The following is a 26,133-nucleotide window of genomic DNA, read 5'->3' as shown; positions in this document are numbered from 1 at the left end:
CATACTGACAGGAGCAAAACGATTACGAGAGTTCTTGAATTAGTGAGTCGTTCTAACTCAGGTTGTTCATTTTTTATTCATTTATTTACTTATTTTTCATCTGTTGCCAACCTCGCCAGTGATATCTCTCGAATTTGTGGTATGTATTTTGAGACAAGTGCATCCTAACACGGAGCCAAGTTATGTTCTAATGAATTAATTTACTCCGATACCAACTGAAACATAAAAGCGTGAATTTCAAATGTTTCGCTGCAAGGCAAAAAAGTTTATCATTATCATCTCCACTCTTGAAGGAATTGTCATTGTCATTCAGAAAAATCAGGCACCAATTAATATGCTAATGAGAGATGTTTCAAGGACCCTTAAATGGTCAATTATCCCATTTTCTAATACCTGAAAATCCTCTAATGGATAAAAAAAAGATGCACATAATAACACACATTTGTGCTTTTCTCAGAGAGCCTGGCATCAACATTAACGTCCATGGGAATAATTATTTTTAAGGCTGTTTGTCTTTTAGTTCAACCCAGGCATTCATCTGGTTTTGATGTAATGTACCTGACATTGCTTTTATAGTTGTAGATTATATTAACGCAGTAATGAACCTAAAAATAGTACTAATTAATTGAAGGACAGTCTTTCTAACTAAAGTAAACTATTTTTTTTTTTAATTTTCCAAACAAAATGATAATGGTGCTGTTGGAGGTTTGCTAAGGTGTTCTGACTGGGTTTTAACATGTTATGTGGTTGCTAGGGAATTTCTTGGAGGTTTTAATGCTGTTCTGGATAGATTAAAAAGAATTGTAAATGTATTGCACAGTTAGGGCTTGCTAGTTTAGGACCACATGTTGATTTGTAGTCATTAATAAAGTTTTATTTGACATAAATAATAAAAATATTAGTTTGATCATGTGTTTTTGTAGAAAAACTTTGGTAACGGGGTAAAATGAATACAGTCAACAAAAAATATTGCATGAGGTTAAAATATTTTTTTGTAAGTTGTCAGTAAATGTGTTAATTAAAGGCCTGGTTTCACAGACAGTGTTTAGATTTAGTCAGGATTATGTCTTAGTTCAAATAGGACATTAAGTAGTTTTTATAAACATGACTTAGAAAAAACAAACAAACAAACAAAAAAACCTTTACTGGCATGCATCTTGAGACAAAACAATGGAAGTTGCTTTCTGTTCAAACAGCTCAACGATGCATTTTAGTCTGGGACTAGCTTAAGCATTGTTTGTGAAACCAGGGGTCAATGAGTTAATAATTTAAAAATATTTGTTACTACATGATTAGTATCTCAAAGCACCCCCCCCCCAAACATTTATCATTCATTCATACCATCAGTTATAGTAAACCGAAGCTCAAGCATGTATGATTCCAACGAGGTTCATTCTCGTGTGTTACACAGCGCGTTTGAGCTTCCACAAGAACCAATGAGGTTCATTCTTGTGTGTAATGCAGCGCGTTTGAGCTTCCACAAGAACCATTGAGGTTAATTCTTGTGTGTTACTCTGCGCGTTTGAGCTTCCACAAGAACCATTGAGGTAAATTCTCGTGTGTTACTCTGCGCGTTTGAGCTTCCACAAGAACCAATGAGGTTCATTCTCGTGTGTTACGCAGCGCGTTTGAGCTTCCACAAGAACCAATGTTTGAGCTTCCACAAGAACCAATGAGGTTCATTCTCGTGTGTTACGCAGCGCGTTTGAGCTTCCACTAGAACCAATGTTTGAGCTTCCACAAGAACCAATGAGGTTCATTCTCGTGTGTTACGCAGCGCGTTTGAGCTTCCACAAGAACCAATGTTTGAGCTTCCACAAGAACCAATGAGGTTCATTCTCGTGTGTTACGCAGCGCGTTTGAGCTTCCACAAGAACCAATGTTTGAGCTTCCACAAGAACCAATGAGGTTCATTCTCGTGTGTTACGCAGCGCGTTTGAGCTTCCACAAGAACCAATGTTTGAGCTTCCACAAGAACCAATGAGGTTCATTCTCGTGTGTTACGCGGCACGTTTGAGCTTCCACAAGAACCAATGTTTGAGCTTCCACAAGAACCAATGAGGTTCATTCTCGTGTGTTACGCAGCGCGTTTGAGCTTCCACAAGAACCAATGAGGTTCATTCTTGTGTGTTACGCAGCGCGTTTGAGCTTCCGCAAGAACCAATGAGGTTCATTCTTGTGTGTTACGCAGCACGTTTGAGCTTCCGCAAGAACCAATGAGGTTCATTCTTGTGTGCTCTTTCTCTAGTAACGTCTCCACTGCTAAAACTACATACTATCACAACAAAATACACAACTGCTCTGACTCTCGTGCACTCTTCAGAACGTTCTCTTCGCTCCTCTGTCCTCCTCCCCCCCCTCCTTCATCAACTCTTACAGCTGATGACTTTGCATCATTTTTCACACAAAAAACCTCCTCCATCAGCAGCCAATTCTCCGCACCACAAACCGACACGCACATCTCAACAACCATAACACATACACTCCCCTCCTTTTCTCTGCTCTCTGAAGCTGAAGTCTCCAAACTCATCCTTTCCAACCACCCCACTACCTGTCCGCTTGACCCTATCCCCACTCACCTCCTTCAGGCCATTTCTTCTTCTGTTACTCCTGCACTCACTCACATTGTCAACACCTCTCTTCACACCGGGACTTTCCCCACAGCATTTAAGCAGGCTCGGGTAACCCCACTGCTTAAGAAACACTCTATGAACCCAGCACTTTTAGAAAACTACAGACCGGTATCCCTTCTGCCTTTCATTGCAAAGACACTCGAGCGAGTTGTTTTTAACCAGCTCTCTACGTTTCTTGAACAGAACAACCTCCTGGATATCAACCAATCAGGCTTCAAAAGCGGCCACTCAACTGAGACTGCCCTGCTCTCGGTTACGGAGGCACTGAGGCAGGCAAGAGCGGCTTCCAGATCCACAGTACTTATCTTACTGGATTTGTCTGCTGCTTTTGACACAGTTAACCACCAGATCCTCCTGTCAACTCTCATGAAGATGGGCATCTCAGGAACTGCTCTCCAGTGGTTCAAGTCTTACCTCTCAGGTAGGTCCTTCAGGGTGTCATGGAGAGGTGAAGTGTCTAAGTCACATCATCTAGCCACTGGAGTTCCACAGGGCTCAGTGCTTGGACCACTTCTCTTCTCCATCTACATGTCATCACTGGGATCGGTCATTCAGAAACATGGCTTTTCCTATCACTGCTATGCAGACGACACTCAACTCTACTTCTCATTTCAACCAGATGATCCATCGGTTGGTGTTCGTATCGCGGCCTGCCTAACAGACATTTCTGCCTGGATGAAGGAACATCACCTGCAACTCAACCTTGCAAAGACTGAACTGCTTGTGGTCTCAGCCAACCCAGCACTTCATCACAATCTCTCCATTCAGCTAGGATCATCAACCATAACTCCGTCCAGGACAGCCAGGAATCTTGGAGTTGTGATCGATGATCAGCTAAAATTCACTGACCACATTACTGCAACAACCCGGTCCTGCAGATTTGCATTATACAACATTAGGAAGATTAGAGCCTTCCTATCTGAGCAGACCACACAACTCTTGGTCCAAGCTCTTGTTCTCTCCAGACTGGACTACTGTAATGCTCTTCTAGCAGGCCTTCCGGCATGCACTATCAAACCCTTGCAACTGATCCAGAATGCAGCGGCGAGGGTGATCTTTAACGAGCCGAAGAGAGCGCACGTCACGCCTCTCTTCATCAGACTCCACTGGCTACCAATAGCCGCTCGCATCAAATTCAAGGCACTGGTACTCGCCTTCAAAGCAACCACTGGCTCTGCACCAATTTACCTTAACTCGCTTGTTCAGACATACACACCCTCCAGGAGTTTGCGTTCTACCAGTGAACGACGCCTTGTGGTGCCATACCAGAGAGGCATGAAATCACTGTCACGGACCTTTTCCTGGACTGCCCCCACCTGGTGGAATGACCTGCCTATCTCAATTCGAGCAGCCGAGTCTGTAGCCATTTTCAAAAAACATCTAAAGACGCATCTCTTCCAGCAGCACCTGACCAATCAAGAATAGCACTTAACATTCTATTCATTTTTCTGTCTGTCTAATTTATTTAAAAAAAAAAAAAAAAAAAAAAAAAATCCTGTGTGTTCTGTGTTAGATTAACTGAGACTTGTTACAGCACTTGCATACTGTAGCCTCTGACTGTTGTAGTTGCTTCTATTGCTCTCATTTGTAAGTCGCTTTGGATAAAAGCGTCTGCTAAATGACTAAATGTAAATGTAAATGTAAATGTGTGTTACGCGGCACGTTTGAGCTTCCGCAAGAACCAATGAGGTTCATTCTCGTGTGTTATGTAGCACATTTGATCTTCCGCAAGAACCAATGAGGTTCATTCTTGTTACGCATCACGTTTGAGCTTACGCAAGAACCAATGAGGTTCATTCCCGTGTGTTACGCATCACGTTTCAGCTTACGCAAGAACCTATGACGTTCATTCTTGTGTGTTACGCAACACGTTGATCTTCCACAAGAACCAATAAGGTTTGTTTTTGCATGGTAAACAGGTTCTGTTGAGCTTCTTTTTATGTTCGCTGATCAATGTTTCTAACACATCTTATAGGTTTTACATCAGAACAACCTGGGAATTGTGACTCTAATTTGTTTCAAAATGTATTTTGTTTGTGTAAAAGTGCATTTTATGTAAAAGTAATTCACATTTCATAATGTTTGTGACACAAAAAGTCCCATATGTTGGATAAAATGTAATTCATTCTCGTGTGTTACGCAGCGCGTTTGAGCTTCCACAAGAACCAATGTTTGAGCTTCCACAAGAACCAATGAGGTTCATTCTCGTGTGTTACGCAGCGCGTTTGAGCTTCCACAAGAACCAATGAGGTTCATTCTTGTGTGTTACGCAGCACGTTTGAGCTTCCGCAAGAACCAATGAGGTTCATTCTCGTGAGTTACGCGGCACGTTTGAGCTTCCGCAAGAACCAATGTTTGAGCTTCCACAAGAACCAATGAGGTTCATTCTTGTGTGTTACGCAGCGCGTTTGAGCTTCCGCAAGTACCAATGAGGTTCATTCTCGTGTGTTACGCGGCATGTTTGAGCTTCCACAAGAACCAATGTTTGAGCTTCCACAAGAACCAATGTTTGAGCTTCCACAAGAACCAATGAGGTTCATTCTCGTGTGTTACGCAGATCATTTGATCTTCTGCAGGACCAATGAGGTTCATTCTTGTGTGTTATGCAGCACGTTTGAGCTTCCACAAGAACCAATGAGGTTCATTCTCATGTGTTATGTAGCACATTTGATCTTCCGCAAGAACCAATGAGGTTCATTCTTGTTACGCATCACGTTTGAGCTTACGCAAGAACCAATGAGGTTCATTCCCGTGTGTTACGCATCACGTTTCAGCTTACGCAAGAACCTATGACGTTCATTCTTGTGTGTTTACGCAACACGTTGATCTTCCACAAGAACCAATAAGGTTTGTTTTTGCATGGTAAACAGGTTCTGTTGAGCTTCTTTTTATGTTCGCTGATCAATGTTTCTAACACATCTTATAGGTTTTACATCAGAACAACCAGGGAATTGTGACTCTAATTTGTTTAAAAATGTATTTTGTTTGTGTAAAAGTGCATTTTATGTAAAAGTAATTCACATTTCATAATGTTTGTGACACAAAAAGTCCCATATGTTGGATAAAATGTAATACGTTTTTTTACAGTGCACAAAAGTTGTTTTATTATTACATGCATATTTCATGCTAGTTTCCTTTTTTTTATTTTCCACTTTTCTTTAATATTGCTGTGAGCAGCGTAGCCTACCTGCGGCTTCTTTGGGTATACAAATGTAGCGTTATTTGTCATTCTAATAAAGCAGAGTGAAACTGAGAGAGAGAGAGGGAGAGGGAGAGGAAGAGGGAGAGGAAGAGGAAGAGGGAGAGGAAGAGGGAGAGGGAGAGGGAGAGGGAGAGGGAGAGGGAGAGGGAGAGGGAGAGGGAGAGGGAGAGGGAGAGGGAGAGGGAGAGGGAGAGGGAGAGGGAGAGGGAGAGGGAGAGGGGAATGAAGTGTAGTGAGTAGTGATATTACTGCAGTAATCAGTAAGCCTCTCTGTCCTGTGGGATAAGGCTGCTGAGAGAGCGAATGAGAGGAAAGGAGAGCAAGAGGAGATGCTTGTAGTGGGAAGTGAAGTAGGGGAGGAGGCTGAGAGGAGAGGGGCCCGGGATAATTCATGCTCTGCATCTCAAGTGGGGCGGCGGAGAGAGTATAAGCGCTGAATAATGAAACCTAGATGAGGTATTAAGTATGCTGTGGAGGCCTTTGTCAGAGAGCTCTCAGAATTATTTAAAAAGGTTAGTCTATGAATAAACATGGCTCATCAATGTTCTATACATGGCAGAAGAAACAGACACTAATGCCTAATAAGGAGAAGGATGTGGTCATGTATAAAAAGCAAGTGTTCTTTCTTTTTCTCGTCCTGCATGCTGACTGAAGGTGTAATGTGTCCAGGAGGGGTTTCTAAGGCAGGAGGACAAGAACAGAGTGATGAAAGACAGCACAAAACTCAGTTTGGAACATATTTTACTTCCATAATGTGAGCAAAACGGGTAAATATGTAGACAGAGCTTAGTTTAATCTGGATTGTATCATGAAAATTGGTCTTTATATTCCAATGAAGCACAATAAGAGTAAATAGGGTCAGTTTTGAGCTCATGTTGACTTTAAGAGGATAACGGTTGTTATTGAGTTGTTCTCAAGATGGTTTTCTGGGACATGATGTTTTGCATCATTGGTCTGCTGACAGCTGTTCTCCCATGTTCCCCTTTTTCTGCTTCGCCCTGCATTTCTACATTTGTTTGTTTGTTTCAAATGTAGGGTGGCTTGAGTTGTCTTAAGTAACTTAGAACTTTAAGATCTGTGCATATAGTACCAGTCAAAAGTTATTATTATTAAATTAAATTATTGCTGCTTTCCGCATTTTGTAATATTGACAAAGGCATCGAAACAAATGGAACAAGTGGAAGTGTGTAAATTATGTAGTAGCTTCAAACAATATCGAAGGAAATCACATTGTGTACTAGACACTAGACTGCTTTTCCTTCACCATCTCGTCCAACGTATCCATAAAAAAAAAAATATATATATAAATATATATACATTACAGTACATAAATTCAGAAATGTGGCACAATTTAAATAGTCTGCAAAACTAATTTCAGTTTAGCCTAAGCATTCAGAGTGTTTACAAGACCATAAGAAAAATAATTCAGTAACGTGAACTGTTTGTCACAAATATGCAGACATTTTTTATATAATTTGAAAATGGTAAAATTAGAAATTAGCAGATTGCCTATGCTAATTTTACCTGTTCTTACCATTCAACTGCATTTTGCATTACATATAAATACAGTCAAACCAAAATTATTCAGACACTAGATATATATTTTTTACTAGTGGGTGCTGAACACTACAGTTTATTTATGTAAGTTAGTATAGAAAAAAATTAAGTGAACTGAATTAGGTCCCAAATTTGGGACCAGAATTATTCACACTTTGACCTGACCATGTTTTGCTTAAGTGTTTTTTCTTTAATTGCTAATTTGACCTTTTACACCACAGACTGAACTAAATTAAGCATTGCTTGTTGTCTGGCTATCACCAGACCAAGCTCAATCTTTTAAGATTGAACATTGGTCTGGGGAGTCTGCTCTGTATTTTCTACTGCACAAGAGGCATGATCAACGGGCATAGTTCAAATGACTCTGGACGCAATTGGATAGTCCTTCAACCAATCAGACCAACGATCCATCATTTCTCTATCGCCATTGTGTTAAACCCGCCAATCATGCCCAGGTGGATAAGCCAGTTTGTGATCGGTCCCCGCAGATTTGTAACGGAAGCAGGACAGAAAAATTTAGCTGCAGTGCGAAATCACATCGCCGGCAGATTTTGCTGGGTTTACCCATCTACATTGCTTGATAATTGGTTGAACAAAATTGGTATTATCTAATTGTGCACTTAAATTTAACAGCTGACTGGCTGATTGTAATCCATTACATACCTTTCTATCAAAGTTATCTGACATTATCAAGATTAATTTGTTCTGACACAGTTTAACTCCGAGTCCTTGTCATATTTTATTACCATTTTCTAAACTATAGCCCTATTCGGACGGTAATTGTTTCTCCTGCGGTCGTAAGGTATTTTCATCATTGACAGGGGCTAGTCTGTGATTTTATTGCCGCCCGAATCCAGAATGTCAGTGTTTTTCTCCCACCACCCGCGTAAAAATCCCCGGTGGAATTACCTACTGTTTTTTGACAAACACCAAGGTCGAGTGGTAATTTAATTGCTGTCTGAATCCACATCTCTGAGTTTTCAATATAACTTCAAAATTCACTGTTTATATTCTTTTTGACCACTGCAGAGCACCGTACAGTTGCACTTCGCTAATTTGGATGCATTGCCTTTATTATTGAAATGGTATTTGCAATATATTTCATCAACGCTCAAAAAAAAAGAAGAAGAAAAGCACATAACATTTGAAATGGGCCGTTATTACAGCAACAAATATATATATTAAAATAACCAAGCAGCATTATGTTTACCTCATGTAAATAAGAGGCTGTATTAACTTATTTCCACTCATTTCTATGTGACATCCTTTATTTTTAGATAAAATACACATACTGTGCGTCTATAGTATATCTTCCTATTTTTAAACAGATTTAAATAATTCAATAATAACTAGTATATAATTTTCCTATTATTAAAATAAATATGCATTTATTCTTATTATACCAAGCATATGACATTTTATTTACAGCATACAACCATGTTATTGACCATGTGAACAGTGCGTTCCCAGGTGCGCATAATCACAAAACTCGCTCCTCCACCATGAATAAATCACCATCCGAATGCACGAGTTTTAGCACTGAGGCGGCATGCAAATTTATTTTTACGGACGTAAACGTGAGAAACAATTACCATCCGAATAGGACTTAAAGCGAATAAATCTGATAATGTGAGAAAATGTTGAAGGTGTCTGAATAAATTTTGGTTTGACTGTATATCATTTTTATTTTGGGGTGGACTGTCTCTTTAATATCCCTGTAAAACCCATTAATCTGATGCCATTATTTACACTGAACAAAATTATAAACACTTTGCTCCCATTTTTCATGAGCTGAACTCAAAGATCTTTATATGTACACAAAAGGCCTTTTTCTATCAAATATTGTGTCTAAATCTGTGTTAGTGAGCACTTTTCCTTTGCTGAGATAATCCAACCACCTCACATTAGACAGCATGATTATTGCACAGGTGTGCCTTAGGCTGGCCACAATAAAAGGCCACTCAAAAATGTGCAGTTGTATCACACAGCACAATGCCACAGATGTCGCAAGTTTTAAGGGAGTGTGCAATTGGCATGCTGACTGCAGGAACGTCCACCAGAGCTGTTGCCCGTGAATTGAATGTTGATTTCTCTACCATAAGCTATTTCAGAGAATTTGGCAGTACATCCAACCAGCCTCACAACCGCAGACCACGTGCAACCACACCAAAGCACTTTGGAGAGGTGCTTTCTTCACGGATGAATCCTGGTTTTCACTGTACAGGGCAGATGGCAGACAGCGTGTATGGCGTCGTGTGGGTGAGCAGTTTGCTGATGGTGGCCCATGGTGGCGGTGGGGTTATGGTATGGGCAGGCGTATGTTATGGACAACGAACACAAGTGCATTTTATTGATGGTATCAATAAAATGCACCCCCCAATACAGTAAAAATGCACATTTCAGAGTGATCCTTTTATTGTGGCCAGCCTAAGGCACACCTGTACAATAATCATGCTGTCTAATCAGCATCTTGATATGCTATACCTGTGAGGTGGATGGATTATCTAGGCAAAGGAGAAGTGCTCACTAACACAGATTTAGACAAATTTGTGAACAATATTTGAGAGAAATAGGCCTTTTGTTTACATAGAAAAAGCCTTAGATCTTTGAGTTCAGATCATGAAAAATGAGGGCAAAAACAAAAGTGTTGCGCTTATACTTTTTGTGTAATTGTAATCTGAGATGTAATAAATGGTCTATAAATGTATACAATACCAATTCTGATGCAGCTTCTACAAAAGTAATGATTGTAGCCTGAAAGTTTATGTGAAATAAATTATGTTGAATAAAATATATCTTTTTAAAGCTACTTTTTGTAATGTCTATTTGAGGATTTTCATATTTAACACAATAATGACTTTGACCTTTTAGAGGTATTTTTAGAGGATTTTTCAACCAAATGTTTTGTGCGATTCATCTGTGATTAATTGGATGTGACCGCATCTGTACTGGTCTACTCATGTTTTTATGTGCTTAAAATAAAACCACAAAAGGCAAACTAAATCATCTTCCTTTAATGGGAAGATGACCGAGTGCAAATGAGTCACGAGCCCGCTACCTAGCCTCTATGTGGCTATTGGATGCCGCTAATAATATATATATATATATATATATATATATATATATATATATATATATATATATATATATATATATAATATATATATATATATATATATATATATATATATATTTATATTTAATCCCAATGTTGGCCAAAAATTTTAAGACACAACCCACTTTTTACATTTATACTGTTTATTCAGTAAGTTTAGTAAGTCATTTTTGCTATTTTTTTGCGTTCTAGATTGTTGAGGCAAAGTAACAATGTATAGCCAGTAATTCCTTAACATAAAAGCATATAGTTCTGTCAGATTGTCACATAATCTCCTCACAATTCAGTGATTTTTCTTCCATTTTGTCTGAGGATACATTTCAAAACACTTCTCTCTCTCACTCTCCGTCTTTTCACTAAAGATATATTCCCCCTGCGCATTAGACCCTGACAGGTCAGCCTTGTTTCTCATTCAGCCCCAGTGTTGTTTTTTTGCGCAGACTCGTTGGATCTCGTACCACAAAACAAGCTTTGCATTCAGCACGTGTGCTGCTCGCTCAAGCCTGTCTCGCGTGGTGCGTCACATCACCCGTGTCTTTACCTTACCAATATTAATGCAATAACACCACTCGGCCCAAGTCTCATGCCAAGGAGAGAGATGTATTGCATTTTGGAGTGCTGTGTCACAAAGGGCAGGTGCACATGCTTGCATTTGGGGATTTGTTTGGGTTTTTGTGTTGTTTATAGAGTAGCTATATGAGAGCTGTTGTTTTTTAACAACAACAATCCTGGTAATTGAATGCCCTGGATACTGAGTGCAGACTGTGTTGTTTGATTTTCAGATGGGCCAGGTGTCATTGTGAATAAAGCACCACTGTAGAGAAGGTTCATCACCAGCTCTGGAGAGGAGAGAGAGAGAGAGAGAGAGAGAGAGAGAGAGAGAGAGAGAGAGAGAGAGAGAGAGAGAGAGAGAGAGAGAGAGAGAGAGAGAGAGAGAGAGAGAGAGAGAGAGAGAGAGAGAGAGAGAGAAAGAAAGGTACACAATCAGAGAGAGAGAGAGATTTATATTCTCAAATACACACAGAGACTCAGACAATTAATCAGCTGTACTCAGACACAGATGTATGAAAAGACAGAGAATGTGTTTCCCAACAAGGTTCGTAGCATACCCTACATTTTATTTTATTTTCTTCACTAGCCTCACCACAAAACTTAAATTATATTTTTTGCAACATATTTATTAGATATTTTACATTTTTATTATATTTTACATATTCATATATATGAAAATATATATAAACATGAAAAATATATATAAACTTCCGTAAAATTGATATTAAATGCTATTTTTAAATAATTTAATTTAAAGAGCACCTATTATGCCTTTTTTTACAAGATGTAAAATAAGTCTCTGTCCCCAGAGTGTGTATGTGAAATTTTAGCTCAAAATTACCCACAGATCATTCTTTAAACCATGTTAAAATTGCCGTTTTTTTATTTATCCCTTTAAATGCAAATAAGCCGGTGCCGCTGGCCCCCTTTCAAGAAGAGGGTGGAGCTTCAAGAGATTGTGCTCCGGGGTCAGGACAATCTCATCTCACGGAATGAAAATATCTGAACTGAAAGTCGGACAATAATGCTTACAGAGCCAGTGAATACTGTATGGAGATAGAACAGGTATAGTTTTGTTTAATTACGGTTATCTTATTTGTCATCTTGCTTTTATCCACTATTAGTACAAGCCTGTTGTCAAGGATCCCATCCGAATGATGGCCAAAACTTTAATGAGTTTTATGAAGTTTATTGTACTTCACACAAAAGATGAGCAATGTAAATCAATGTACGATTAATTTCATTTAAGTTTTTCTTGCATTTTAAGATCTGTGCATATAGTACCAGTCAAATGTTTAATTCTTCATTATTACTGTTTTCCACATTTTGTAATATTGATAAAGGCATCGAAACTGTTAAACGGCACAAGTGGAAGTATGTAAGTTATGTAATAACCAAAAAACATGTAGCTTCTAACAATATCGAAGGAGTTCACATGTGTACTAAACACTAGTCTGCTTTTCCTTCTCTATGTCTAACTTATATATATATATAATAACTGAAATGTTACCAAACCCCCCCCCCCCCCCCCCATGGAACGCTTCTTTTATCGTCTTGACACATTGACACAGGACTTTATATTTAACACAAACAAATCATTTCAGCCTTTGAGAGCCCTAACAGATCCTTATGTTTATAAATGTGCTACTTTATATCTTCAGTATTTGTAGTGTGCTGTAAGTGTTCCTAATGACTTTCACCCATCAAATGATCTGTGCACTCCAATCGTGAGTGAATTAATCTATACCAACCATGAGAGACTATAAAACCCACTTGTTTTTTTTACATTCAGATTACCATGCATTAAGATGTCGGTTTAAAGCATAAAGTGTATGTAAGTGATTCAATTTGGTGAACATTTTTGTCCTAAACATCAACCATTAAGAGCAAAAAGGCCTTGCACATACAGATACACGTTTATCTACCCATTTTGATTTTATAAAGGAGATTTGTTAATTTTGTAGAATGCATATTAGTTTAGTGGAGAGGAAACACAAGTATTTTCTACATGTCTCATCATGCCAGACGCCCATCACTTTAATTAAGCCTCCTCATCAATCCATACAACATATAATCAGTGTTCCAGAGCCTGAAGGAACTGATGAGCTGGTGTCCCCTCTGATTGTACTTGAGCTTGATGTTTTTGCCAGATGGACCACCCTTTCTGTCCGCCTGTGAGGGATTGATGCACGTCTTTGTCCTTCATATGGATTTACAGCCATGTAACTGTTTCCACCACCTTCGCTGCCCTTACAGGAAACATCCACAAAGTAACGGCAATGACAATGCCTGCTTAACTCTGGGCGCTTCTGATAAATGCAAGTTACCAGGGTGTTGCATCAGAGAACCACTATGTACACGAATTAGCATTGGAGGAAACACAGTGGATGGAGGGGAAGGGAGGTATGGGTGGGTGTTGTTGGTGCAAGCACAATCCACGGTAATGATACCTAACGGATAATGCGGCTCATTAAAATATGAGTGTCACTCAGGGAAGTGACTGTTTTGACAGATGGCTAAACACCTTAATTGGATCGGATTTGTTTGAAGTTTACACTTTCCACAGTTTCCTTGAGCCCGGTAATTCATTAAAAATGATAACACGGTAAACACGGGTCATATCTGTCGCAGTTCTGCTGTGTTCTCTGGAAAATAAAAGGAGAAGGGAATAAAAAGATGTCAGAAATAGCTTTGAGTGCAACGTCGCTCCTAATTGCTGATGGCCTGCGCCGCATGACGCCTTAATTCATCGCTTAAAACCTACTGATCGCTGATAAGACAGGAAATAAGAGGGAAAACATTAAAAAGTCATCAAGAAGGGTTGGTTTCTGGTGTTAACTTTGTGATAATCGTCATATAATGGTCAGGCTAATGAATTAAAGAACTAGAACCAAAGAAATGTGTTACGTCTCATTACACTGCCAAAGAAAAGAGGGGGAAAAAAAAGGAAACTTTCCAAAGCAATATTCAAAAGATTTTTCCATTTGAAGGGGAAACGTGATGAATGATTGCTGAGATAGAAGACCGAGAGATGGCTAACCTTGGCGTAATGGTCTGTGGCAGAGCCTTGACTCTCTGTGTTATTGGTGCTGTCAGTCATAACCAGGCAAGAAGTGAAGCTTAGCTGCTCCGATGACCTGACTAGACGAGAATTTCAAACATTCTGGGTGCTTTACCTTTTGTATCCAGATTTTAATGCCGTGTTTCAAGTTTATAAGCTGAACTCCCTAAAACTTCCCGTAAAAAAATGAATAATCCTTTAGAAAGTTATGTACACTTTCATGAGATGCTTTATTTTACACAGAGCTGGTCCTCGCATAGTTGCTGATATGTCGTAATTTTGCAGAGTTAGACGCTTTCCTGGGACGTCATATTTTGCTGTTCCAGGAACAGCATTCCTGTCCGAAAATGTAGTCCTAACCATATCCTTAAACCTAACCCTACGCATAAGTTAGAGGGAAATGAGGTGAATAACACTGATGTAGAAGCATCTAACCCTGATTGTAAGCCTAAACTTTGCAGAAACTGTAAACTTGTCCCTCAAATCTGATTGCTTGATTGGAATTTTGTTCTTGGATCAACAAAGCTTTTGATCCAGGATCATGTTGTACATATTGAAATCATACGAGCAGCTGAATACAACTCTCTCTATGGATACTTCCACTTGTGAAATAAATTAATCCTGGCTGATCATGAATAACACATTTCTTTTGTGAAATTAATAACGGTTTTCCTGGCTAGCTTCAACAGTTAGAATGCTGTAGTAAATGCCATTTCTACACAATTACACCAACACATTTTTGGTTTATTTTACATTAAAAACTCCAGGATGAAAACCTTTGATCTGGATGATGTCGTCCAAATTTTTCTTATTTTGTTTAAATATCTTTTTTTTTTTTAAGTACTCCCTTCGGAAGCAACAGAAGATTCTTACATGTTTCCCAGAAGACAAATTAAAAACTGTGAAAAACTGACTGGCTTCTTTCCTGTATGATTGTCTCTTCAGACCTTTGAATTCCACATGAGCTTCTTTTGACCTCCTAACCGAACTCCTTCCCACAAATTGATCATAGATATTAAGTGCAAACAATAACCATAACACCACAATCAAAGTACTCAATATTCAAAGTGCAAATAGAGACTACATCTTTCTTAAGCATGATACAGAGCTAAGAGATGGTTACAACAATATAGCTTTTATATTGGGAGATATCCACGTGCCTCAGGGAGCCGCTTTCAAACAGCGGTAACGTATTGAAATCGCGTTTGAATGCGCGCTACCGCTTCCTTTAACTTTCAATTTCCCGACCGTGTGTACTCTGTGAATAGGCCCTTTTCACAATGACGTCAGAAAAGGAGCGGTGGTGCTGAACGTGCATTTTAAAAAACAAGTCTGACTCTTCTGCTGCGCAACGAATCCTCCGCTGTGGTCCAGTTCACTAACACGTAACACACACTCATAAAGCCTTGTTTATGATGTCGCCTGGCTCCGCAGCGCGAGCCTCCGCTAACTGCACGCGCTCCTCCCCAAACGGAAGAGGCGTTTATACTTGATGCGCTCATCGTTGTACTTTTCTTTAAAACGACAGAGGGCGACTCGGAGTAATTGTTCTATAAACCATCGGGAAACAGCGGTGAAAAGAAGTAGGCTAATGTACACAGGTGGCGATATTTATTTTAGTGGGCCTACACTTCACCAAAAACCATACTACAAAAGAATTTTGTAAAACTCAGTAAACCTTGATATTATTACTTGTGATATTACAAAATATATGTACACATGTATAGGCTACAACTAAAATAACGATCTCGTAGATATTTCATAATTTCACTAAACATTTTCATTTAGTTCCATGAACAATCTTATTAAACATGGATCTTTATTTTCAATAAAAGGGCTTATTTCTGGGTGCCGGTGTGGTGAGACGTCATACTCGGGTAGATTTGCCTCCAACTCATGCATCTTCGGATGTGGAGCCGCACGAAAAGTTACAAAAAATGCGCTGCACACCGCCACGCGAAATGAGGTCTCTCGCACTCAACGCGCACTACCACCCACTCCGCGATGGCGTCATTTTTGCCGCACGCACCCTCGCACTCGTGCGGACGCGTTGAGTATAAACAAGGCTTTACACACGCTCAATGTCTTCTCGTCACGTGATCAGTGCTGCGCACTGTGGATACATGTTGGATGAGCTGATGGAATTGAAGTGACTGTTAACCACCTGAATTAAATAGTTTTTATTTCTATAAAAAGCAAAACTAGAGTGGAGGCGTAATGTAAACGTAGCGTTGGTATATTCTATCCTAACTTCACCCTCACACTCCGTCATGACCAGGTCATGACAATGTGACACAAGACAGCTTTTCACCTCGACGAGAAATCTCATCACAGTTTATTAGTCTCGCGAGATCTCGTGGCACTAGATCTCGTCACACCCCTATTGGCTAGTGAAGAGCTTTTCAAATTGTACTGATTTTAACCATCCTATCACTTCATTGCGTTATATAGGAATCGAGGAAATATCTTCACATAGGGGAGGCGGTGATTTGGATCAAATGCTACTTAAACGGGTGGCTTTCTAGATACATAAATTGAAAACCTTGGTTCTACATGGTTTAAATGTTGATTTTGATTTAAGTTGTTTTCTGTGAATGTATGACTTGATTTAAAACGTCATAGTGGAATTTTTAAGTGTTTTGTTATGTATCTAAATATAGTCATATCCATTATTTTCCATGTTAGAATCCTGTTGTTAATTGGTGATTTGGATGTCATTACTTTCACCTGTCAATGATTATCCCCTTTATTTATACTAGGCCTACTCTCCATTTTGTAAAATTATACCTTGACCAAGGCTACTAGCACAAACTTTGGTAAATAAATGCCATGCCATGCCATGCCATGCCATGCTTAAGAGAGTGTACAGTTGTTCTCTTTTAATTCTAGCGATGAGCTTTTGACAATGTGCAGTGCCATCAACCATCTGCATTTTCATCACACCATTTTTCTCCAGCTCCAGAGTGATCAGCCACGTGGCATTTATGAATCAAAAATGTCAGCAACCTTCAGTTCAACTACAACTCCAGGTATATTTGACCTGCTTATTTAATGTTCTTGATTTCACTTGTTTGAGTTTTTCATCAGCCTTCGATAAATATAAACCCATTATATGAAGAATCAATTGAGACTTTTGCACTGCTGACATGTTTTCTCGAAGAGTGAGTAAATCAGATTATGATCTGTTGAAGCGGGTTTAGCAGAGTGAAATCTTAGACAGCAGCTGTCTGTTGCATTACATACTTTTAGACCAGCAGGATCCAGCTGCCAGGATACAGCAGACTTCTGCAGTGACAACCAGCCTAGCTGTGGCGGGGTAACACATTGTCAGGATGGGCTAAAATGTTGTCACGATGTTGCTATGCGAAACCCAGGCCAGCTGCTACTGGAAAGGCAGGAGTGTTTTGTTGCAGGCTTGCCGTCGGCCTTGGCTCAGTCGAGCCATAAGGAGAGGGATGCAGGAACGTGGCAAGCCCTAAGGGATTCTGGGAAGGGGACAACAAGGATCAAGGTCACGTGCCCACACACCAGGAGATATTCAGCCATGTGAATCAAAAATCAGTACTGATATAGGGCTTCAACTATCGATAATGAAATCGATGAAGAAAATAGCTGACAACTAATTGGGTTTTTGTGCTGAGGCACAGAGAATACATCAGTGACGCCACTTTCAATTAGTAAAAACTCTATTTCTGTGGCAAAAAAATATATATTTTAGCAGAAGTTGGCATGAAATGGAAGTTGTGATAGTCTTTTCTTCCCAGAGAAGAGATGTCATTGCAAGAGGAAGGGAAATTATTTTGATTAAAAAGGGGAACATTAATTTATTAAATAATGATGTACAAGAAATAATCACAGTTCAGTTTGTTCCGCATCATGTTTAGAGGCGTGAAAATGTAAAGTCTTTGTCACTGCAATAACAGACCGGTGTGCATCCATAAATTATTTCAAAATCAAGAACGTTGTGCAAGTTTACTGCAACAATGGAGCCGCGCACTTCACATACTTTTAAAATCCAACATTTAGTTGATCCTATTTTAGCGCTCCTTGTCACAGTTATAAACACGAAAGCGTTCTGGCCATTACTCTTCAATGTCACATGATCCTTCAGAAATCATTCTAATATGCTGATTTGGAGCTCAAGAAAGTTTTATTTTTTTTTATTTTTTTTATATTATCTATGTTGAAAAAGGTGCAGCTTGATATTTTTTGTGGCAACCTTGATGCATTTTCCCCCCTCAGGGTTCTTTGATGAATGGAAAAAAACAAGGGATTTTGCCGTCAAGGCATTTGTTTCCAGGTGGACCGTTAAGGAATGCGACACATGTCTCGCGGACATCCTGTAGAATTCAACCAATCAGATGACGACTTCGAAACTCCTGAAGTGTTTTCAGATAAGTGTGCCATATGATACGCATCGTTCAGCCAACGGTCACGTCTGAGGCTGAGATATTGGCCTTAAACAAGTCTTTGAATCTCTAATAAACATTTAATTTCACAAACCTTGCAGACTTAAATTATATAAATGCGTGAGTAAGTATTATAGTGTTTGCCACTCTGTTAATAATAATATAAAAGCAAACGTTTTTGTTTACCATTTACTTTCTTTGTTTAACAGTTCAGTTAATAACTTATTAGACAGAACTGTTAAACAGAGACGGAAAACTAATGAAGATGGACAATGGGAGCACTATGTGTTCAGGTGCTGATGTTCATAAAAGTCCTGCTTCTGACACATTGGCCAAACAGAAATCCTGATGACGATATTTTAAAAATGCCAAATATCGGCCGATTATAGCCTTGGCAATATATCGGACAACCACTAGTGTTAACATGGGGTGTTAAACAGGAGCCATTTATAAGAAAGGGCTGCAACGATTGTATTTCATGCATAAGCTTCAGCAGTTTGGTGTGGATACTAGGGCTGTAATCTCCCAGTCGATTAGTCGATTATTAGTCGAATAGTTCTGGTTCGACCAAAATTCTGATTGGTCGATTTTTTTTGCCGCGTTCATTTCATCTGTTTTGTTGCGCCGTGTTCATTTCCTCAGGGTGCAGATCCACTTGTCCGTGCGACACTTCTGTCACGCTGCACTCGACTTTATTCCTATGGGTGACGTCAAACGACTTTAATGTGCCCACTAAGCATTCCGGGAAGGCGGCACTGGATTTGAACAAATGCCGAGCGTTAATAAAGCTGGCCGAAGCCCATTTTTATCCAAATTAATCTGTTGAATGCGACGTGACTATTCAATAGAAGTAGAGCACATGGAGACGGGGGGGGAAGTCTCTCGCTGGTCCTTTGTTTTTCATTCCCCGCTGGCTCAAACGCATGCCCATAGCAGTAAACTTGAGGAACGCCCATCAACATACACATGAGGGGAAGTGTCACAACACAACGCTTCAGTCGTGCCGCAAAAGTGGATCTGTATTGTCAGTTTTGTCGCGTTCATTTCATCAGGTGGAAAGCACTAATTGCTAATGGGGGTGTTTTCAGAGCACCCCTGTTTCACAGGTAACAGTCTGTCTTCAGAACACCCCCCTTGTTTTCACTTCATTTGGATTAGCCCAACCCACTGGAGAAGAAAGACAGATTGAAGTAGGCTAGTTTGCTGTATTTATTTAATTGTGAGCGTTTTTCTGATCTTGATCTGGTTTGTTTAATACATATTCCTTTTTTTTATTAAAGTGAACATGTCTTTTGTGTTTAAGAGTAAAAGCTAAAGTTAATAGTCTATTCGTGTCTCAGCCGCGAAGCTGAACTGAACTCCTATGTTCACAGAGTGGTTGAAATGATAGTGTCTGTCAGTTATTATAATACATATGACAAAAACAATTGTCTAAATTATTTTGCATATTCCTCAAAAGTTCTTGTGATGATATCACTAGTTGACAACATAGTACTATATTTTCGGAAGTCATAGGCTATGATATTGCACAGGTGCACGTGATGCAACGCTGTCAGAACCGACAGACTTAGGGCCCTATCTTGCACCCAGTGCAATTGACTTTGTACACCGACGCATGTGTCATTCCTATTTTGCACCCGCGCAAAGCGCGCTTTTCCCTCCACAGAAGCACGTCGCTAAACTAGTGAATGAACTTGCGCGCCCTGGGCGGTTCAGCGCAAAAAAGGAGGCGTGTTCCGGCGCAAACAATCCCTGGTGCTATTTTGCTGTTCCATTAAACAATTGCGCCACTGACCAGAAAAAACCTAGTCTAAAGTCAGTGGCGCGTTGCGCGTTGTTCATTATGCTATTTTAAGGGCGCATGCTTGACCATAATGTATAGCGTGCACAACGCGCATACACTTTGCTCATGTAATCTACACAGATGCAACAGTTATTTTTGAAAATCATAAATTGTTACACTAAAAAATATTAACACATGAGATGACGGAAATCATTGTGGTGTGCCACGAAGATGTGAAAAAATAGGCATAAATCTAGCTTACAAATTATTCAGGCTAATTGTAGTCTAATAATTAAGGATCAGACCTGTTTGCCCAATAGTGGCAACTTCTGGCAAGACATATATGTATATAAGGACATCTGACAAATTGGTTTGTCCGTCAAGAACCAGGAAAAAAAATCGGTGAGGGTGGACGCAGCGATGTCCTCTGCTGGCGTCAGGTCCTGAGTAGAGGCAGATCCACCTCCCGTTACACGGCATGCCCGATTGATGCTGGCAAGCTTGGACTTTCCCCGTCTTCTGATGTCATTGTAGCGCTTGCGGCACTGGTGCGACGTCCTGAGGATGCCAGCTGATGAAACAATTGTGGCTATTTCCTCCCACGCCTGTTTAACCGACGCTATTTTGGGTGGGTTTCTCCCATCCTCATACAACACAACTTCTCTGTCTTTCACTGCTCTTACAAGAACATCAGTCTCCTCGGCTGTGAACCACTCCAGGCGTGCGCCTGGTAAATACGCCATAATAATAGCAATCCATAATGGAACTTGCGCACCTGCTTTTACAGGGAATGTTGGATGACGCTCTGATTGGTTTATTCACGTTACGCCCAAACCACACCTATGAATAATGAAGCTACTTCAGACCAACCCATTTTAGATTTGCGCCGGGCGCAAGAGCCATTTATCCCGCCGGGAAAATAGCAACAGCGCCGAGACCCGCCCACAAAGTTACTTGCGCTTCGCGCTTTGACACTTGCGTTTCAGATCGTTAAAATAGGGCCCTCAGTGTGTCAGACTCATTTCAGTGCAAAATAATCAGGTCAAAAACTATTTAATATACTGCAAATAGCCTACTAGTTTTTATGTTTATTTATAATTCACTCACAGTGTGCAGCTAATTCATTTAACGGTTTTTTTTTCCTAACGTCATTTTTAGTCGATTTTTAGTCTAAAATTTCAGGACTTCAGTCGACCAAAATTTTCTTTGGTTGATTACAGCCCTAGTGGATACACATATACTGGTTATTTTCTATCGCTCATTTGTGGAGAGTATTTTGACTTTTAGTTTTATTGCTTGGTATTTCTCACTGTCTGTGGAAAATAAGAACAAATTACATAAGGTTGTGAATATGGCTAGCAAGATTTCAGGTAAACAACAACATGGTATGTCAACGTTATGTGAATCTTGAGTTGTGAGAAAAAGTCACACCCACTGTACGGTGAATATGTTGTAACCATCTGGGCGAAGGTATATGGTACCGTTATTTTCGAAGATCCTTCATATTCTCGAGCATAGCTCTGTTAAATAAATTCCTGTGATGTCATTGTACACCTATGGCGTTGATTCTGCTGTTGTGAGAGGGATGTTGGTGTCTAAGGGTGGCTATATATTTATGGTGTAATGATCAATATTGTATTGTAATTTGTTTATGTTCATGCCTGCTATTGTCGACTGAAGGGTGCCACAGATACAAAAAGATTTTACGAAAGGACAATAAACTAAAGTAACTAACTAGTTGCATCCAAACTGCAAATTTAGTTGAAAAATTGAGAGAACTATTGTGGCAAATTTTAAGTTGTAGCCAAGGGGAAAGTCACTATGGCTCTTTTGTTATACATAATAAAATACATACAAATTTTAGATCATGCAGGCAAAATGCTCTGACAAATGTCGTTTTCCAACTATCAGATGCCTTATTTACTGCATATTTAATGCATCCTTTCTGAATAGAAGTATTAATTTATTTTAAAATGGTAGTGTGAAATAAAATACCTGCAGTTTATCATGTACCGTCATTAAAACGCTTTCAGTATGCGTAGATCTTCCCTGTGAGAGGACTGAAAGGTTAGATAACTTTTTTTTTTAGATATTATACATCTTCTAGAAGAGACGTTGGTAAGGACAAGGGCCATTTCTGGCCAGACAAACTCTGAGGCTTTATAATGTTTGTGACTGACATCTGTCAGTTCAGTGATTTAGTACTTTGTTAACTAGCGCTGGATGTGTAACACGTCTAACGTACGGTGCCACCCTAACCCTGGCGGCAGGGCACGTTTTGCCTAAACTTGGCTTGCGTCCCAGACTGCTTCCTCGGAAAACAAGACAAGTGGAAAATATCCTCCACCTCCCGTACAATCACACCATCTGCTGCTGTCGCTGATCCCTCGTTCCACTGGGGGACTGACACAGCATCCTCTGTTCTTGTCCCCCGTAAACACAAACCCACGAGCCCCCTTGTACTGTTCCTCAGAGGATATAATGTTTGTGTTTATTGTGATTTTTTTTTTTTTCTTTTCTTGTGATGGTGGTGTTGTGTTTTTTTTGTAAGTTGTGACAGTGTGGAGCTACTGACGGGACCATATGTAGGCTAATGTTGCTGTTGGCAGTCAGGTGGTGCTAACAAGCTTGTTGACTTCCTAATGGACTCACCTGGAACAAAGCCCTGCTACTTCTATTTTACATTAGGTATTTTTATGTTTTACTTTAAAGGGGTACTTCAGCATTGGGAAGATGAATCTGTATTTAAACTGGGTCATTTATGTAGTAGAAATGTGAAATTATTTTTGAATTTGGTGCCTTCTACACTGAGAAAAGCAAGAAAATGTGTTTTTGGCTCATGTGGATGAAAGACATCAACTCCCAGAATGCACTTGCTTCGCTGCACTACGAGGCCACTCCCAAGCCACGCCGACCGGTTCTAATGTTAGTTGACTAGAAACTAAAAAGACTGATTGGTCTCCAGAGTCTCAATGACGAACTAGTTCCTAAAATAACTTAAACAGTAGTGTATTTTCCATCCAAATGGTGCTAAGTTGAAAAACCAGAAAAGGCCAATAAGTTTTCATAATTTGCCGGTTAAAAATTTGGAGCGGTGCAAACAGTGGCTGTGGGCTAATATGGAATACCTGAAAATATGGAGGGTGTGCAGTCGCCATTTCAAGCAGGAAGACCACGAACCGAATGTGCTTGGAATGAAGAGAGCCACTCTGAAGGACACCGCGATTTCTTCGATATTCACCTTCCCAGATGACGAACAGTCTGGGCCATCTGGTACTAAACGCATTCGGCTAAAGGTAAGACTCTAGCTAATACTCAACATGATTTCCCATCACACAGTAGCCTATACATAGTGATATAGTTGTTAGCAGTAAAACAGTAAAGTTAGTAAAGTAACAAGCTAACTTACTAGTCGTGTTCTGCTAACGTTACTGCGCATATGCGCAGAGTAACTCTCTACTCTTGTCAAATATCTGAACGTGCTCCTCCCGAGCTTTGTTGATAAAATATTATTTAACGTACAGATCCCACCCCCTATGGGCGGGTTTAAAACATGCGGAACTAACTTCTACTACTGGCTGTAGTCTCTAGCCAAAAAATCCTCAGATGACACAAAATGACAATATTTGCGTCATCGGAGGATTTTTCCCAGAAATAAAATGCATAATTCTCTCGTCTCAGGGGGACCCGGGGGGAAAGTACGATAATTTGAATATACTACCGGGTCTCTACTGATACAAAGCTTAATGTTAATCGCTGAAGTAACCCTTTAACAACATTTCTAATGTCTTCAAAAAGAAAACAATGATATTTCAGAATGAAAGTTGGGGTACAGTAAAAACAGCAGTATTGTGAAATATTATTACAATTTAAAATAACTGTTTTCTTTATTTTAATGTAATTTATTCCTGTGATGGCACTGTTGTGTTTACGGGGGATCAGCCATTACTCTTCAGTGTCACATGATCCTTCAGAAATCCTTCTAATATGCTGATTTGGAGCTCAAGAAACTTGTATTTATTTATTTTTTATATTATCTATGTTGAAAACGGTGCTGCTTGATATTTTTGTGGCAACCTTGATGCATTTTCCCCCCTCAGGGTTCTTTGATGAATGGAAAGTTTAAAAGAAAAACATTGATTTAAAATATAAATCTTAGTGTTATTTTTCTCTATCCCTTTCATTCTTGCTATTTAAAGTTTATTTTCTTATTTTCAAGGGGAAAAAAAATCTTACTGAGGCCAAAGTTTTGAATTGTACATTCTTAGAAAAAAAAGGAGAATCATATGGTTCTTGATTTCTATAAGAAGAAATACATTCATGTTTAATGGGCTATTTAAATTTTTTCTAGTGATAAATTGTTTATGAGCTGTTTCATTAAAATTGAATAAACTTAATAAATTACTTCAAACTAAATCCATAAAATGATTTTATGGTGGGAACCCCAAAAAAGGTTCTGTATATGATATGTGCCTGACCGAACCCTTTTAGTAAGGAATAATTGACGATTGAATTATTATAAAAAAAATTATGCAACCGAGGTGGTAATGCTACACCTCGGGTGTGCATTATTTTTCTAATAATTCAACGGCCCGAAGTCAAAAATTCCGTTTATACTATTGTTACCACAACTCAACATTGTTTAGTTGTTGTATTTCAAGACCTTTGTCAGGTTTTGCTCTTGTGTGTACTAACTTTTTACACATCTCATCCCAAGCCTCCAATGCTAATTCCAAAACATAATTTTAGAGCTTGTAACGGAGAGAGAGTTTAAGCGCATGTGGATTACCTGAGTCTGTCTCTCAATAGTTTTCCACAGCAGCATCTCTATTAATAGCGAAACTGTACGTTTATCTGCTCCAAGAACACGTCCATTATAACCTCTCTATAGTGAGAAAGCAGCACAAACATCACATTTCTGTGCGAGTGTCCATACTTTTTGGGTGAGCGTTTGAGTGGGAGTTTTTTTATCCTATTGTTTACTACACTCACCTAAAGGATTATTAGGAACACCATACTAATACTGTGTTTGACCCTCTTTTGCCTTCAGAACTGCCTTAATTCTACGTGGCATTGATTCAACAAGGTGCTGAAAGCATTCTTTAGAAATGTTGGCCCATATTGATAGGATTGCATCTTGCAGTTGATGGAGATTTGTGGGATGCACATCCAGGACACGAAGCTCCCGTTCCACCACATCCCAAAGATGCTCTATTGGGTTGAGATCTGGTGACTGTGGGGGCCATTTTAGTACAGTGAACTCATTGTCATGTTCAAGAAACCATTTTGAAATGATTCAAGCTTTGTGACATGGTGCAATATCCTGCTGGAAGTAGCCATCAGAGGATGGGTACATGGTGGTCATAAAGGGATGGACATGGTCAAAAACAATCCTCAGGTAGGCCGTGGCATTTAAATGATGCCCAATTGGCACTAAGGGGCCTAAAGTGTGCCAAGAAAACATCCCCCACACCATTACACCACCACCACCAGCCTGCACAGTGGTAACAAGGCATGATGGATCCATGTTCTCATTCTGTTTACGCCAAATTCTGCCTCTACCATCTGAATGTCTCAACAGAAATCGAGACTCATCAGACCAGGCAACATTTTTCCAGTCTTCAACTGTACAATTTTGGTGAGCTTGTGCAAATTGTAGCCTCTTTTTCCTATTTGTAGTGGAGATGAGTGGTACCCGGTAGGGTCTTCTGCTGTTGTAGCCCATCCGCCTCAAGGTTGTGTGTGTTGTGGCTTCACAAATGCTTTGCTGCATACCTCGGTTGTAACGAGTGGTTATTTCAGTCAAAGTTGCTCTTCTATC

Source organism: Gobio gobio (assembly GCF_949357685.1).
Source record: "Gobio gobio genome assembly, chromosome: 19".
NCBI classification, from domain to species: domain Eukaryota; kingdom Metazoa; phylum Chordata; class Actinopteri; order Cypriniformes; family Gobionidae; genus Gobio; species Gobio gobio.
This window is presented reverse-complemented; position numbering follows the sequence as displayed.